Here is a 14434-nt window from a genome sequence, read left to right as displayed (position 1 = left end):
GTGTCCCTTTATGTCAAACATGACAGCGATAATAAATTATAATCACTTGCAGAATTGTGCGATAGCGATTTGTGGGGAAATTCGTCATAAAAAAATAAAAGTAATGACAGCGACAATTCTGCAACTGAGCAAATTTCAGTGATTTTGAGTTGATTACATTATTGAATAATTTTTATTATAATTATATTATTATTTGTTATAATTATTTATAATTATTTATTATATTATAATTAATTAGTTTTTTTTAAAAAATCATACCCGGGATGCCTACAAGACTCTTGTTTGGTCAGATTTAAGTGAGTTATTCCTAAAAATTACAGACCTACAGTATAAAACGCCAAATTTCCTTGCAAAATAATTGTACCGCTTTTGGTACGTAATTCCAGACAGAATCATACCGCCAGGGAGGTTAATGTCAATGGTCCCAAAATAGTGTCAAAAGTGTCTGATGTGTCCGCAGCAATATCGCAGTCACGATAAAAATCGCTGTTCGCCGCCAGTACTAGTAAAAATAATAATAATAAAATGGCATAAAACTATCCCCTATTTTGTATAAATTTTGCGCAAAGCAATTAACCACTTAAGACCCGGACCATTATGCAGGTTAAGGACCTTGCCCCTTTTTGCGATTCGGCACTGCGTCGCTTTAACTGACAATTGCATGGTCGTGTGGCGTGGCTCCCAAACAAAATTGGCATCCTTTTTTTCCCACAAATAGAGCTTTATTCTGGTGGTATTTGATCACCTCTGCAGTTTTTTGCGCTATAAACAAAAATAGAGCATCAATTTTGATTTTTTTTTTATATTTTTTACTTTTTGCTATAATAAATATCCCCCAAAAATATATAAAAAAACTTTATTTTTCCTCAGTTTAGGTCGATACGTATTCTTCTACCTATTTTTGGTAAAAAAAAACCCCGCAATAAGCGTTTATCGATTGGTTTGTGCAAATATTATAGCGTTTACAAAATAGGGGATAGTTTTATTGCATTTTTATTAATATTTATTTTTTTACTACTAATGGCGGCGATCAGCGTTTTTTTTCATGACTGCGACATTATGGCGGACACATCGGACAATTTTGACACATTTTTGGGACCATTGTCATTTTCACAGCGAAAAGTGCTATAAACATGCACTGATTACTGTGAAAATTACAATTGCAGTTTAGGAGTTAACCACTAGGGGGCGCTGTAAGGGTTAAGTGCGTCCTCATATGTGTTTCTAACTGTAGGGGGCGGGGCTGGACATGTGACGTCAGTGATCGTCTTTTCCTATATCGCCACCATGAAGAACACGGAAGGTGTGTTTACACACACCTCTCCCCGTTCTTCAGCTCCTGTGACCGATCACTGGACACCGGCGGCGATCGGGTCGCAGTTACAGAGCTTCGGACCGGGTCGCGAGCGTGCTGCCGGCGGCTCGCAACCCCACGGCTGGGCACTTAAAGAGGACGTACAGGGGGGCGTGGCCAAGATGGCGGACAGAGAGGACGTGCTTCCTAAGCTCTCCTGGAGTGTGATCCGTGAAATAGCTTTTTTTCCCTGCCTGGGCCTGTTTGCGGGGCCCCGTGGTGCTCTTGATGCCACCTAAAGCCATTGGGAGTCAGAAGAAGCCCAAGAAGCTGAAATGCCCTGCAATCTAAGGTTAAAGCCCTCGAGTATCGTGCGGAGGACGCCGAAAATAGAAGTCGCCGCAATAATTTACGGATCATAGGGCTGCCGGAGGGGGTGGAGGGTCGTGCCCCGGCTCAGTTTGCGGAGGAGCTCTTCCGCTCGTTATTACCGGCGGCCCGACTTTCGCCGTATTTTGCGGTGGAACGGGCTCACAGGGTTCCTGTCATGGTCTTACCTCTTGCTGGCTTCTTTCATCTGACATGTGCTGGCGGCCATGTTGGTTTCTGGGCTTCTTATAACTTACCACACCCTGCGGCTCCTCCTTCCCACTGGGAGGAGCTGGATGCCTTGCATATATATAGGAGGCTTCATTTCCCTGCTTGGTCCTCTTGTATTCACATGCTCCTGAGATTGTGCTGCTGCTTTTGGTTACCGACCCGGCTTCCACGGACTACCCTTCTGGCTCCTGATCCCTGGCTTCGTTCGGACTACCCTTCTGGCTCCTGATCCCTGGCTTCGTTCGGACTATCCTTCTGGCTCCTGATCCCTGGCTCCGGTGGAAGACTCTGCACTGTTTGATCATCCGTTTGGACTTTTACCTTGCTGTTTGGTTTTCAATAAAGCCTTCCTATTTCATTTATCTATTGTTGTACGTCTGATTCATGCTTCCGTGACATTAGGACCAAGCCATGAATTCTGACGGTACAGGGCCACCTTCGCTACCCATGCTGGTTGCCAGACTTGATCAGCAGGATCACCTGCTGGGTCAGTTCGCTCAGGCGTTGCAAACCCTGCTTGCACGCACGGCTCATCTCGCTCCCATTGCCGATAGGCCGGTTGTCGCTCCTGGGTCCGCTCCTACTGCCGCTCCGGTTGTTGTGCCAGAGTCTACCCCGACACCTGTTGCGCCTGCGGTGTCTCGGGGTATGACCGGTTCTGCCCCCCTTCCGCAGCGCTTTGGGGGAGAGCCAACTCAGTGCCGAGGTTTCCTTAACCAAGTGGGCATTTATTTTGAGTTGCTGCCACATGCCTTTCCTACTGAGAGATCTAAGGTGGGCTTCTTGATCTCGCTGCTCTCGGACAAGGCCTTGGCCTGGGCCAGCCCTTTATGGGAGAACAACAATCCGGTGGTTGCCGAGTTTTCTGGTTTTGTTGCTTCTCTTCGGAAGGTATTCGATGTACCGGCTCGCTCTGCCTCTGCTGCGAAGCTCCTTATGTCCGTCAGACAGGGTTCACGATCGGTAGCCGAATACGCCATTGAGTTTCGTACCCTGGCAGCAGAGGTGGGCTGGAATAATGAGGCTCTGGTCGCTGCTTTCTCCCATGGTCTCTCGGATGCCTTGAAGGATGAGGTTGCAGCTAAGGACCTACCAGTGGAGCTCGAGGCTCTTATTTCTTTCCTGATATTGATTGACACCAGACTCAGGGAGAGACCTTCCTTTAAGGAGAGCCTGCGGAGGTCTCCTAACAGATTGGCGCCTACGTTTGCTGTCCCACCCGTGCCTCCCTCTCCTCCCACGCCTCCTGGAGTTGACTTGTCTGGGGGTGAACCCATGCAGCTGGTGTTTGCTCGCCTGTCCGATGGGGAGAGGGCACTCCGGAGACGCGAGGGCCGATGCATGTACTGTGGTCTCGGTGGGCATTTTCGGTTGGCCTGTCCGAACCGTCCGGGAAACGCTCGCACCTGAGATCCTGTCGGGGCAGATCTTGGATGGAGTCTCTTCGTCCCCGGTTTCCCGTGCTGATAAACCACTGATCACCGTTGTTCTCTCCTGGGTCGGGGGCTCGGTGACGACCCAGGCGTTGGTGGACTCTGGTGCTGGTGGATTTTTCATTGATAGTAAGTTCGCTGCCGCCAACTCCATTCCTCTGCAGGCTCGAGTTTCCCCGCTGGTTCTCGAGGCGATAGACGGCAGACCCCTCCAGCCGTCACACGTGACTCATGAGACCCTTCCAGTGGGGATAGCCATTGGGGCCGTTCACAGGGAGTCGGCCTGCCTTCAGGTCATTTCGTCTCCACACTACTCGGTGGTCTTGGGGTACCCCTGGCTCCAGAAGCATAATCCGACTTTCGATTGGAGATCGGCCGAGATCCTCTCGTGGTCACCACAGTGTGGGGCTAGTTGCATCCATGGGCCTGTCAAGTTGTTGTGTACCTCCTCGGACTCTGTGTTGCCTCCTGAATACGAGGGGTACCGGGATGTATTCGATAAGGTGCGCGCTGTTGCCCTGCCTCCGCACCGCCCATACGATTGTGCCATAGAGTTACAACCTGGTGCCGTTCCTCCTCGTGGCAGGGTCTATCCACTGTCGGTTGTGGAGAATGAGGCCATGGAGGAGTACGTGAAGGAGGCGCTTTCCCGTGGTCACATTCGCAAATCCTCGTCCCCGGCAGGGGCTGGATTTTTCTTTGTGAAAAAGAAGGGCGGAGAGTTGAGGCCTTGCATCGACTATAGAGGCCTTAATCGCATCACGATCAAGAATGCATACCCGATACCCTTGATTTCCGAGTTGTTTGATCGCCTGAAAGGGGCCACGGTCTTTACTAAACTCGACCTGAGGGCGGCATATAACCTGGTAAGGATCAAGGCTGGTGACGAGTGGAAGACCGCGTTCAACACCAGGACCGGTCATTATGAATCCTTGGTTATGCCCTTTGGGTTGTGCAATGCGCCCGCAGTCTTTCAGGAATTCATCAACAATGTTTTCCGTGACCTGTTGCAGCAGTGTGTGGTGGTCTATTTGGATGACATCTTGGTATATTCTGAATCCATGGAGGCCCACATTCTGGATGTCAAGCGAGTGTTGCAACGGTTACGAGAGAACAAGCTGTTCGGTATGCTTGAGAAATGCGAATTTCACCGGTCCCAGGTAACCTTCTTAGGTTACATCATTTCCGCTGAGGGGTTCTCCATGGACCCTGAGAAGGTTTCGGCTGTCTTACAGTGGCCCCAGCCCAGTGGTCTTCGTTCCCTGCAGCGCTTTTTGGGCTTCGCCAATTATTATCGGAAGTTCATCAGGGACTTCTCCATGCTGGCCAAGCCTCTCACGGATCTGACCAGGAAGGGCAGTAATTCCCAGGTCTGGCCACCCGAGGCCATCCGGGCTTTTGAGGCTCTAAAATCTGCCTTTGTGTCGGCTCCAATACTGTCTCATCCCAACCCTGGGTTGCCCTTTGTTCTCGAGGTGGACGCGTCTGAGACGGGAGTAGGCGCCCTTCTGTCTCAGCGTCGAACACCAGAGGGTCCTTTGCTTCCCTGTGGGTTTTACTCCCGGAAACTGTCTCCCGCGGAGTGCAACTACCAGATTGGTGACAGAGAGTTGTTGGCCATCGTGCAGGCTCTCAAGGAGTGGAGGCATTTGCTCGAGGGTTCGGTGGTTCCGGTTCTCATCCTGACGGACCACAAGAATCTGACTTACCTTTCTGAGGCCAAGAGATTGACACCACGTCAGGCCAGATGGGCTCTGTTCCTGTCACGTTTTAATTACGTGGTCTCTTACCTACCCGGTTCCAAGAACGTCAGGGCGGATGCCTTATCACGTCAATACTCCGAGCTGTCCAGGGAGGAATCGATACCGACTTCGGTCATACCTCCTAATCAGATCCTGGCCGCCATTCGCACCAGCCTGACCTCTCCCCTTGGAGAGCAGATTTTGGCGGCCCAATCTGGTGCTCCCTCTGGGAGACCCAACGGCAGATGTTTTGTGCCTGAGGAGTTGCGCACTCGGTTGTTGCGAACCTACCATAACTGCAAGACCGCGGGGCATCCTGGAAAGAATCAGCTGTCCTGGGCTGTTTCACGTTTGTTCTGGTGGCCTTCTCTACGTTCTGACATCGCCGCATATGTAGCGGCATGCTCTGTTTGTGCCCAGAGTAAATCCCCTCGGCACCTTCCGTTGGGCCTTCGGCAACCCATCGCTACCGGGGAGCGCCCATGGTCACACCTTGGGATGGACTTCATTGTGGACCTTCCTGCATCCCGAGGCCATACGGTCATTCTCATGATTGTGGATCGGTTTTCCAAAATGTGCCACTGTGTTCCTCTCAAGAAATTACCCTCTGCACAAGAGTTGGCCACGGTTTTCGCCAGGGAGGTCTTCCGGTTGCATGGTTTGCCCAAGGAGATAGTGTCGGATTGGGGGAGTCAGTTTGTGTCCAGGTTCTGGCGCGCCTTTTGCTCCCAGTTGGGGATTCATCTCTCCTTCTCCTCGGATTCATCTCTCCTTCGCACTGGAGCAATTCCTTCGTTGCTATGTCTCCGATCATCAAGACAATTGGGTTGACCTTCTGCCTTGGGCTGAGTTTGCCAGGAACACGGCGGTGAACTCTTCCTCTGGGACGTCTCCCTTCATGGCCAATTATGGGTTCCAACCTGCCGTGTTACCGGAGTCATTCTCTCCCCAAGATATTCCGGCTGTGGAGGATCACCTTTCCGCTCTACGTGCTTCTTGGATACAGATCCAGAGGTCCCTTGAGGTCTCTGCGCAGCGCCAGAAACTCCAGGCTGATCGCAGACGGGCGCCTGCTCCTTCCTACCAGGTCGGAGACCGTGTATGGTTGTCCACTCGCAACCTCAACCTTCGAGTGCCCACTCCCAAGCTGGCTCCTCGCTTTGTTGGTCCCTTGCGAGTGCTTCGCAGGGTAAACCCGGTTGCCTATGCCCTTGCGCTCCCACCTGGCATGCGGATCTCCAACGTGTTTCACGTTTCCCTGTTGAAACCACTGGTGTGCAATCGCTTCACCTCCTCGGTTCCTCGGCCTCGTCCGGTCTAGGTGGGCGATCATGAGGAATATGAGGTGAGCGATATCCTGGACTCACGCTTGGTCCGTGGTCGGGTGCAGTTTTTGGTCCACTGGCGTGGTTATGGTCCAGAGGAGCGTTCCTGGGTTCCCTCCGCAGATGTCCATGCTCCTGCCTTGCTCCGAGACTTCCACGCGCGCTTCCCCCAGAAACCGTTTTTTGCACCGCGGAGGAGGGGCCCTTGAGGGGGAGGTACTGTCATGGTCTTACCTCTTGCTGGCTTCTTTCATCTGACATGTGCTGGCGGCCATGTTGGTTTCTGGGCTTCTTATAACTTACCACACCCTGCGGCTCCTCCTTCCCACTGGGAGGAGCTGGATGCCTTGCATATATATATAGGAGGTCTGTTGCTTCATTTCCCTGCTTGGTCCTCTTGTATTCACATGCTCCTGAGATTGTGCTGCTGCTTTTGGTTACCGACCCGGCTTCCACGGACTACCCTTCTGGCTCCTGATCCCTGGCTTCGTTCGGACTACCCTTCTGGCTCCTGATCCCTGGCTTCGTTCGGACTATCCTTCTGGCTCCTGATCCCTGGCTCCGGTGGAAGACTCTGCACTGTTTGATCATCCGTGTGGACTTTTACCTTGCTGTTTGGTTTTCAATAAAGCCTTCCTATTTCATTTATCTATTGTTGTACATCTGATTCATGCTTCCGTGACAGTTCCCCCTAGACCTGGCCCCGAGTTTATTCTCCGGCTGTTGAACTTTCGGGACCGAGACGAACTGCTCCGGGCCTCCCGCGCTGCAGGGGAGCTGCCGTACCGGAATGTCAAGCTGATGCTGTTCCCGGATTACACGATGGAGACCCAGAGGCAACGCCGCTCTTTTGATGCTGTCAAAGCGGCTCTCCGATGCAAGGGGGTCAAATATAGTGTACTGTTCCCGGCGAAGCTGCGCGTGGTGGATGGTGAGACGGTGCGCTTCCTCACCTCTCCGAGGGATGCCTCTGTATGGCTCGAGACTCTGAACTGAACCCCACCCTTTGAGTCCATTACTATGGGATTGCAGAGCCTGTTCGCCTACTAGTGAGTACTGTCTGTGACTGCCTGGTGGTTCATGCTACTTGTGTATGTGATGGTGCTGCCTCCCCTGAACTGCTCAGGAGGGTAGTTGATGTGGAAATCCTCTCTAGAGGTATCTCGGATCATGCTCCGGTATCTGTCACTTTTCAGCTGTCCCGAGTGGAGGGAGTGCGCCTGTTGAGGTTATCCAAGTATTGGATCATGGACCCTGGAATTCAGGAGCAGATGCCAGAGGCCCTCTGTGCCTTCTGGCTGGACAATGAGGGTTCTGTGGTGGAGTGGGATGCCTTCAAGTCATGGCTGAGGGGTGACTTTACGGCTCGTGTGGCGGTGCGCAAGCGTGAATCGGTGCAGTCTCTGAGGGTTCACGAGGAGAGGGCAAGATTGAGGGAGGCCGAATACGTACGCTCGCCGGACTCGGAGCACTACGTGCCCTGGAGCGATGCCCTAAGAGACCTTTCCCTAGTCAGGGTAGACCTCACCAAGAAGTCCATGCTAGAAAGTGCCCAGCGGGTGTTTGAATATGGAGACAAGAATGGTCGACTGCTGGCCTGGCTAGCCAGGGGGCAGCGACCTCTGACCCATGTGGGGAGGCTGCGTGACCGGGATGGGGGGTTGCTTACGTCCTCAGTGGATATCGGGGCTAGATTCCTGGAGTTCTACCAGTCCTTGTACTCCACTAGGGTGACCTATACTACAGCAGAGCTGCTTAATTATTTAGATCGGATCTCCCTTCCCTCCTTGACTGAGGCGCAATGTACCTTCCTAGACTCTGACATATCACTGGAGGAGATACAGGTGGCCCTAAACTCTATGCAGTCCCGGAAGACCCCGGGCCCGGATGGTATCCCAATTGAATTTTACTCGGTGCACCAGGAGCTTGTTTCTCCCAGGCTCACCTCCCTACTTAAGCAGGCTTTCTCTCTGGGGTATCTTCCTGATTCACTGTCTGACGCGATTGTGGTGTTGATGCCGAAACCTGGTAAGGATCCTGAAGAGTGCGCCTCATATAGGCCTATCTCACTTATTAATGCGGACGCCAAACTCCTTGCTAAGCTCTTGACTATTAGGCTGGCCACTGTGATTGAGGACCTGATACACGTGGACCAGACCGGGTTCATGCCTGGGAAGGGCACTGACATCAATATTCGTCGCCTGTTCTTGAATCTGGATGCGCAACATGATAATGGGGGTACCCGAGTCGTGGCCTCTCTAGATGCTGAGAAGGCCTTCGACTCGGTGGAGTGGGACTATCTGTGGGAGGTACTGCGTAGATTCGGTTTTGGTCCTAAGTTTCTTCAATGGCTCCAGATGCTATATAGGTCCCCTCGGGCTAGGATTCGTGTGAACAACTATCTTTCTGACTATTTCCCCCTCCGGAGGGGGACCCGGCAGGGCTGCCCCTTGTCACCTAGCCTGTTCGCCCTGGCCCTCGAGCCCCTGGCAGTCATGGTCAGGGACTCGGACCGTGTACTGGGCCTCCGGGTTGGCCCTCTGGAGGAGAAAATATCCTTATATGCGGATGACACTCTCCTGTATCTCCACGATCCAGTTGACTCCCTGTCCTCGGCGCTGGAGATATTTGATGAATTTGGTAAGTACTCCGGGGTACGTATTAATTGGACTAAGTCTGTTCTCTTCCCGCTTGATGCTGGGGCTAGGGAGGTGCCTTCGCAGTCAATGCTACAATGGGTTGAAGAGTTTGTGTACTTGGGGGTGAAGGTTTCCCGAGATCTGCAGTCCTACTACCGACTCAATCTGAGGCCGGTGGTTGATAGACTTAAGGACCACTGCTCGCGCTGGAGCAATCTACCGTTGAACCTCCTTGGGCGCATAAACGTTCTTAAGATGATTTTTCTTCCCAAATTTAACTACTTTTTCAGGAACTGCCCTGTGTGGTTGCCTCATTCTTTCTTTCGGGAATTGGATAGCTGCATTGGCTCTTTTCTGTGGCGGGGTTCGTCCCCTCGGTTGGCCAGGTCCACCCTTCAGCTGCCTGTTGGTCTCGGGGGGTTGGCGCTGCCCAACCTTCTGGTGTACTACTGGGCTGCTGTACTGGTCACGGTGCGGTGGTGGTTTAAGCAGTCCAGGGCCAATGCAGCGGTCTGTCTGGAGGCGGCTATCGTGGGGTCCCTTACCGAACTTAGCAACCTGGTTTACCGGGGTCCGTCTGGATACCCCCTGTTGCCGGGTCCGTCTAGAACCACGTTGAGGGTGTGGGGGGCGGCTAGGCGTCGCTTTCAGTCCCCCGGCAGGTGGTCCCCCTTTACCCCACTGTGGGGGAATCCTAACCTCGGGCACTTTCGTACCATACCGGACCCGCAGCTATGGGCGCGGTTCGGTATTAAACTACTGAGAGACATTGTTGCCGATGGGTCCCTGCTCCCCTTTTCGACCCTGTCTAATCATTTTGGTCTGGCGCCCTGGATGCTGTTCCGCTACCACCAGTTGCGGCATGCTTTTAGGGCCCAGTTCCCTACCCCCCCTGTTCTCAGGGCTGACCTGGTTGAGGACTTACTGGCCCAGAGCTCCTTAAAAAAGGCGCTGTCCACTCTGTACCTCACGATTCTTAGCAAGGACTCCCCTAAGATAGATGCCCTGTGGCGCAAGTGGGAGGTGGATGTCCCGTCCCTGGATAGGGAGGCTTGGGAGGAGTGTTTCGAAGATGGCTATAAGCTGGTGATCTCTTCTAGGGATAAATTGATACAGGCAAAGTTCATACACAGGGTGTATTTCACCCCTCAGAGACTGCATGGGATATTTCCGCACCGCTCTCCTAACTGTCCACGATGCTGCACCTCAGAGGGCACATATATGCACATGTTCTGGACCTGTCCCAGGTTGGTGGACTTTTGGTCCGCTGTGGTTGAGACGGTCAATGTTCGTCTCCACCTGAGTCTTCCGGTCTCCCCGGAGCTGGTGCTCCTGGGGGTACAGGACGATGAGCAAAGACCTCGGTATGTCAAGCTGTTGCTGTCTCTGTTATTTTTCTATGCTAAGAAGGCGATTCTACTGAAATGGACCTCTAGGGCCCCTCCTACGGTGGGTGCGTGGATGGATGCAGTTAATGTGCTGTTCTCCCCCTGTATAAAATGACTTACATGAACAGGGGATGCCCGTGGAAGTTTAAGCGGGTATGGGGACCATGGATGAATCCTTTTTGATCATGCCTGGCTGGTGCCCTGTGACCCTTACTGGCTCCCCCCCCCCCCCCCCCGTTTGTAGCTGCTGGCTTTTAATATTTTTTTGGGGTGGAACATCCGCTTTAAGTGGTTAATATATACGCTTATTGCGATTTTTTTACCAAAAATATGTAGAAGAATACATATCGGCCTAAACTGAGGAAAAAAATGTGTTTTTTTATATATTTTTGGGGTATTTATTATAGCAAAAAGTAAAACTTTTTTTGTTTATAGCGCAAAAAATAAAAACCACAGAGGTAATCAAGTACCACCAAAAGAAAGCTTTATTTGTGGGGAAAAAAGGACGTCAATTTTGTTTGGGTGCAACATTACAAGACCGCGCAATTGACGACACAGTGCCAAATCGCAAAAAATGGCCCGGTCATTGGGCAGCCAATGACAACTAGGATCATCACAAAGCACCACATGGGAGTAACATGCTGTTCCCTAATTTGGAAGTATCTCTTCTTAGAGCTGCAGGGGAGAAATAGAAATCTGGGAATATTCTGCTGGGGAGGGGGACATTAAAGCAAACCATACTTGGCCTGCATGGGAAAAGCACAGGCTTGCTTTAAGATTACACAATTCCGCATTGGCTGGATGTTCAAAATAAAGATAACTTCATCTTATTCACTAAGCTCAGTGAAAAGTCTTCAGTCTCAAATGAAAATAACCAGTGAAAACAATACAACAGTGTCACTTAAAACAAATAAAGTTAATTGTGATAAACAAATGTAATAAGCCACCACTGTGATATCAGTGTCCGTAAGTGAAGAATATCTTGTCTATAAGACGGTATCAGAAAGGTATATCTGGCATGACAAAATACAGTCCAAAGCATCAAAGGGAATACGTAGGTACTGCGCTAGCATGCAAACACCTTCAGTGTCTCCTTACCTTCACTCATATGCGCTCACCTCCACTCTGGACCTAATACAGATCACCATGTGCCTTGCCTTTCAGGGGTATATACAGTATCTCACAAAAGCGAGTACAACTCTCACATTTTTGTAAATATTTTTATATCTTTTCATGTGACAACACTGAAGAAATTACACTTTGCTACAATGTAAAGTAATGAATGTCCAGCTTGTATAACAGTGTAAATTTGCTGTCCCCTCAAAATAACTCAACACACAGCCATTAATGTCTAAACCGATGGCAACAAAAGTGAGTACACCCCTAAGTGAAAATGTCCAAATTGGGCCCAAAGTGGCAATATTTTGTGTGGCCACCATTATTTTCCAGCACTGCCTTAACCCTCTTGGGCATGGAGTTCACCAGAGCTTCACAGGTTGCCACTGGAGTCCTCTTCCACTCCTCCATGGTGACATCACGAAGCTGGTAGATGTTAGAGACCTTGCGCTCCCCCACCTTTCGTTTGAGAATGCGCCACAGATGCTCAATAGGGTTTAGGTCTGGAGACATGCTTGGTTAGTTAATCACCTTTACCCTCAACTTCTTCAGCAAGTTAGTGGTCATCTTGGAGGTGTGTTTGGGGTCGTTATCATGTGGGAGTACTGCCCTGCGGCCCAGTCTCCGAAGGGAGGGAATCATGCTCTGCTTCAGTATATCACAGTACATGTTGGCATTCATTGGCATTGATGGTTCCCTCAATAAACTGTAGCTTCCCCTCCCCAGCAGCACTCATGCAGCCCCAGACCATGACACTCCCACCACCATGCTTGACTGTAGGCAAGACACACTTGTCTTTGTACTTCTCACCTGGTTGCCGCCACACACGCTTGACACCATCTGAACCAAATAAGTTTATCTTGGTCTCATCAGACCACAGGACATGGCTCCAGTAATCAATGTCTTTAGTCTGTCTGTCTTCAGCAAACTGTTTGCAGGCTTTCTTGAACATCATCTTTAGAAGAGGCTTCTTTCTGGGATGACAGTCATGCAGACCAATTTGATGTGTGTGTGTGGCTTATGGTCTGAGCACTGACAGACTGCCCCCCTATCCCTTTAACCTCGGCAGCAATGCTGGCAGCACTCATGCCTCTATTTCTCAAAGACAACCTCTGGATATTTACAAATATGTGAGGGGTGTTCTCACTTTTGTGAGATACTGTATATCCTCTGGTGGGTGGCTGAATCCTCTATTGGTGCTTTCGGCTCTGACAGTAAGGAATCCTGGCACGTGTTTGCAATATATCCTATGATGGCCTAAACAGAAATGCTCAAAGAAAAATGGATAGGACTAACATAGTGCTGATTTTTTTCTTAAAAAGACTATGGCCTGGATTCACATACCTTGGCGCATAGTTATGCCGGCGTAGCGTATCGAATATACGCTACGCCGACGTAGCGCAGAGCGGCGAGCATAGTAGTCACAAAGCACTTGCTCCCTAATCTACGCTGGGTTCCCTCGGCGTAACTCGTCGTAAGTGGCAGTGGGCGTGAGCCATGCTAAGGAGGCGTGACCCCATGGAAATGATGGGCCGAGCGCCATCAAGATACGAATAACGAACGGCGCATGTGCCGTCCCATGGACGCTTCCCAGTGCGCATGCTCAGAATCACGTCGAAACAACTGCCTAAGTTACGCCGAATCACTGCCGACGACTTGAACGTAACCTACGACTAGCCCTATTCACGTACTACGTAAACGACATAAAAACGACGGCTGTGTTCCCTGGTGCAGCCATTTGCATTGATGCTGCTGACTTACACCTGCTTTATGAGGCATAACTTTACGCCGGACGTACGACTTACGTAAACCGCGTATATTGATGCACCGGGCGCAAGTACGTTCGTGAATCGCATATCTCACTCATTTGCATATTCGAATCGTAAATCAATGGGTGCGCCCCTTGCGGCCAGCGTAAATATGCGCCCACGACACGACGGCGTAGAAAACTTACGTCGGTCGGATGAAGCCTATTTTCAGTCGTATCTTGCTTTCAGAGTCAGGCGCATAGATACGACAGCGCATATGTGCACTTACGCTGCGTAGTTTGAGATACGTCGACAGGGTTGGCGCCCTGTTATGTTTGATTGTTATGTGTTCTATGACAGTACGACAACCTTTTTATATAGTGATTGCTGGGATGGTGGACCTGGACCCTTCCTCGGGCCAGACTCTGGCTGGGGTGAACGATCCGGGCCGCTCGTGTCTGCTCGCTCCTTTGGTGATCTTCTTGGGGGATTGTTATGGCTACTCTTGATGTCCTCTCCTGGAACGCACGGGGCCTTAACTCCCCGATCAAGCGGTCTCTCGTTTTTCAATTCATTAAGAAGCACAGCGCATCTGGTGGGTAGCAAGACCCTTAGTCTTAAAAAGCCTTGGGTAGGCCACCATTATCATTCAACGTATTCTACCTATGCCAGGGGGGTTAGTGTCCTGGTACTCAAGTCACTCCCTTTTAAACTCCTCGATCTGGTTCTAGACCCGGATGGCAGGTTTGTGCTGGTCCACGCTCTGATTTACAATATCCCGTGGGTTCTAGTGGGTTTGTATTTGCCCCCTCCTGCCTCCCTGGGTGTCCTGGGAACACTTGCGGCCAAGTTGGCGCAGTTTCCCTGCGACAATGTGGTCCTGATGGGTGATTTCAACCTGGTCCCGGACTCTGGTATGGACAGGTTCACCCCATCGGGTACTACTCGCCAGGGCTTGGCAGAATGGGCGGACACGTATGGGCTTACAGACGTCTGGCGATGGAGGAACCCGGATTCTCGGGCCTTCACCTGCCACTCGGCCACCCATAGATCCTTCTCTCGAATTGACTTAGCATATGTTGGGGCGCCGGTATTGCCCAGGGTACGTGACATAGCCATCCTCCCTCGCGGGATTTCGGACCACGCCCC

Source organism: Rana temporaria, chromosome 1, assembly GCF_905171775.1.
Source record: "Rana temporaria chromosome 1, aRanTem1.1, whole genome shotgun sequence".
NCBI lineage: Eukaryota > Metazoa > Chordata > Amphibia > Anura > Ranidae > Rana > Rana temporaria.
The sequence above is the reverse complement of the archived record's forward strand: the minus strand, read 5'-3'. Positions refer to the sequence as shown.